Below are 4,234 nucleotides of genomic sequence, written 5' to 3'. Positions count from 1 at the left end.
TTTTGTTTTTGTTTTTTTTTGTGAGAGTAGCTTGATGTTCCTTTAGGTTCTCATCACATCCACTCAGTGGAGATTCACTAAACATTAAGGGTGATTTTTAGGGTTCTTTAGGCCTCTTTGCAAATGTCTGTGTGAGTGTTATTTTTTAAGATTATTTTTGTCTTATTTTATTTTTTTTGCTGAATCCATGAATGTGGGAGATGTTTTGAGGTCAGCGGGAGACAAGACTTTTCGGTGGAGAGAAGTTAAGACTGTGCAAATCAGCCCCAACAGGGAATTATTCCTCTCTCTCTCTCTCTCTCTCTCTCTCTCTCTCTCTCTCTCTCTCTCTCTCTCTCTCTCTCCCTCTCGCTCTCTCTCTCTCTCTCTCTCTCTCTCCCTCTCACTCTCTCTCGCTCCATCCAGAAACTCCCAGTTGTGGGGGAGTTTGAGTCAAGTCCCCCCAAGGACAAGGGATGTGTTTCTCAAAAAGCTCCTTCCTAAAGAAAGCAGAAAAGCCTCCGAAGGAGCCCAAAGGCTGCCTGCCTGCTTTGAGGAGCAGAACTAACCACTGGTCTAATCCAATCACAACGCTCATATTCACATACAGGCATTTTGTGAGCCATCTGAAAAACGAAAAAAAAAAAGTTGTCATTGAATTTTCACGTTTTTTTTTTGTTTGTGTTCAATTTAAGCAATTTGTGGTGTGTGGTGTGTTTTAATCTTAACTGCCTTTGTACTGAGTTCCTTTGTATCGACATGAATTGTTCTTGTACTACACCCCCCCACCCGCTCTCATCAGTAACACACTGACTACCAAAGTTATAAATATATATCAACACATGCGTACATACACACACATACTACGTATTTGCTTGTTCTTATTTCTCCCATGGCCTTTCTCGAGACATTTCTGTGAGCTTCATATCATTCATCGTAACGCTGTCCCTCATACAGATATATGAAAAACTCACACAGGATTATTTACCATGACTAACAGATCACACTTGAGCGTCAGTAAAGTTTTAACCAGAGAAACCAACACTGAATCCGTTTTCTTATAGCACTTTGTAAAGTAAATGTACATGATTTTACTATGGAGCCAAAAAAGACAGACTGCTGGCGTAAACATTTGTCAAAAAAAAACGTATAACCTGTGACGTGTTTGCCTACTGTTCATTGGTTATATAGCATTAAAAAAAAACAAATACTTTTTTCTGCGGTGTTTAAGGTTTAGACTGTTTGCCAGAAGCTTTCTGTTGTTTTTTCATTTGTTGTTTTACTTTGTCCTGATGCTGTGTACGTACGTATGTTTGTACAGTTTTGCGCCCCATGATTTGGACACGTTATAGTAGGTGAATTCAGGTAAATTGGGCCACTTTGGGCCATTCACTTATATGCAAAAAGTGGCCCAATTTACTTGAATTCACCATATATAACAAGCCACATTTTTAACACACGTGAAAAATTTGGGAGATAGGCCTACACACCAGTGACACTGGACCTGTGTCTTGTGGAAGAGATTAAATATACCAGTAGTAGGCAAAGAGGGATGTGGAGTGAGTCCCCGTTCCCAGCAGCACCCATATCCATGCCACATAGGCCTCAGGTACCGGTAGCCACCCCCCCCCCCCCCCCCCCCCCCCCCCCCCCCCCCCCCCCCCCCCCCCCCCCCCCCCCCCCCCCCCCCACCCCCCCCCCCAGAAGAAGCAGTCGCAGCAGCCCGTCTTTACAGAAGGACCTGGAGAGTATTCCAAGAGAGTGGTTCAGTAGTAGTAGTATTAATAATAATAACTTCGTTTTTTATAGCGCCTTTCATGGAACCCAAGGCCGCTTTACAAAAGGAGACCCGATTACCTACTAAACCAGGTTACGTTTACCTTGAGGTAGTGGTAAATCATCTAATAGAAGAGCCTGAAGTCCTAATTATCATTACTAAATGCGGCTTGCAGACTATTTTAGGTTGACCACTTCCTGTAGGTTAACTTAGCCAGGGCTTTGACATAGGCTAACCATGTTCAACGCATATTCACACTCGTCCGAGAACACACAAGCCTTGTGGGTGAGACATACCACACTGGCTGGCATAATCTTCAGTTCATAGTCACAGGTAGAGAGGTAGGAAATCAGCCCCAAATGCCCAAAAGCCTACAGAAGGTGCCTCCTTGGCACAGGGGAGGCAGTAGCTAACTCACTCCGTTCCCAACACAACGCAAGCCATTTTTTAAATCTCTCAGCTTCATGCATTGTTGTTCTGTTGTCAATGGACATATGTTCAGTGTGGGTGTGTGTGGATGTGCTTTGTACTTTTTTTGCTCAATTGTTTTTTCACCTTTTTTTTTCCAAAACGGAGAACAACAGAATTGTGTACCTGTGAATGTTTTTAATTGAATTTCTTTATTCAATGTCCCTTGCCTTTCTGCAAGTCAAAAATGCTGTACTTATACTATGACACAGCGCTTATGCAATTGTATAATTATTTTGTATTCAGTTCCGTTTTATTTATTGTTTTGGTTTTCTTTTCCTTTTCCTTATTCTATTAATGTAAATTGTCGTCAACAATTTTGTGGAAAAACGGGGACACCTTCTACCCTCAGAAGGGTCTCTAACTTTTTGGACAATGATATGGATTTGTGGGTAGAATTTTGGAAATTGGTTTCTAAGTGCTTTCAAGTCTTTACTTGGCCTTATGTACATATATATCTATGAAATTTCAGAAAGGTATGTATAGTAATTCAACCTGAAATGGATGTAAATAAATTATATATTGTTAACTATGGGCTGAAGTCATTACTTTTTTGGAAGTGAAGACTCATCTTCTTTTGCACAGAAGTTACATTACATTATATTACCTAGCTGGCTAGCTGAAGCTTTTATCCAAAGCGTCTTACAGTTACTTACAGGTTATTGGTTACAGTTCCTGAAGCATTGTGGGGTTGCGTGCCTTGCTCAAGGGCACTCCAGCCATGGATGGAGGTGTAGGGAGACGTAAGGGTGGGATTCGAATCAGCAACTCTCTGATCTTAAGTAGTTCCTTATGTACTTCTGAGTAAAAATGACTTGGATAAAAAAGACTAGGCTCCGTGCTCCATCTGCTGTCAGTTTTAAATTCATAAAACTAATGTATGAAAGTATGGAGGAGTGCCAAAACAAAGACAAATTCTCCCTTGAGAAAGGATGAGAGAAATCCCTCTTGCCTCCCAAGTATTGAGTCAGAAATGCATTCACAAACACTGTACTGTACACAGAACTTGCAAAGACTGGACAAACATTTATTGGTTACATGGATCTAATAACAAACAATGATATAATAATAATTTATAGAGGGCGACCTCTATGCAGGAGTCATATTCTTATGCATAAAAAAACATCTCAAGCATGTACAGAAGAATACAGCAGTATTTTGTTTTTTTACTGAATGCATAACGATAACGTTTATAAAGCTTTTACAAAAGGCACTTGGTATGGTTCATATAGAAAGACACTACAAAACCAAAAGAAAATAGAAACGATAGTGTGGAATGAAATCAGAGAGGGAGGGAGAGAGAGAGAGAGAGAGAGAGAGAGAGAGAGAGAGAGAGAGAGAGAGAGAGAGAGAGAGAGAGAGAGAGAGAGAAAGGTGCAAAGGTACATGGCCAATAGGCTTTGCGGAGGCCACACCACTGACTCTCGACACTCAATCCAGGCACTTTGAAGAGATAAAGAGACCGTCAGCCTGAGCAGGTGCAGTACTAGAGGGGAGGTTTAGAGCTACAGCCTCCGGCCCTGGCTACTGTGTGTGTGTGTGTGTGTGTGTGTGTGTGTCCAGGTCTAGGGCCAGGGGATCAGCTGTGAGATGGAGGTGGCTGAGAGGGGGCATGGAGGCTAGGTAAGCATGATGGGGCCGTGGGGAGAGATCATGGAGGCAGGCTAACTATGATGGATGGAAGGCGGGAGCCATAGCTAATGCAACCGAGGTCTTCCTGCGCAGTCCGCCACTCGGGGCTCGAACCCACCACCTCCACGTCAACACACCAGTTCGAGCATGGGAGGGGTAGCATGATACCGCTGAGCTAACGGACCAGGGGTCCGTATCTCGAAAGCGTCTTTGCTAACGACGGTCTTTCGTAAGAGCGACTCAACTCTCTCTCGACAGCGACGCTCACCACTAAATCCAAGGGAATGGTAAGACGGTCTTAAGACGGTCTTAAGACGGTCTTAAGACGGTTAGCAACGACAAGAATCGAGAAACGGACCCCAGTCCGATTGCTCAGCG

The sequence above is a fragment of the Engraulis encrasicolus genome, chromosome 23 (assembly GCF_034702125.1).
Source record: "Engraulis encrasicolus isolate BLACKSEA-1 chromosome 23, IST_EnEncr_1.0, whole genome shotgun sequence".
Classification (NCBI taxonomy): domain Eukaryota; kingdom Metazoa; phylum Chordata; class Actinopteri; order Clupeiformes; family Engraulidae; genus Engraulis; species Engraulis encrasicolus.
The sequence above is the reverse complement of the archived record's forward strand: the minus strand, read 5'-3'. Positions refer to the sequence as shown.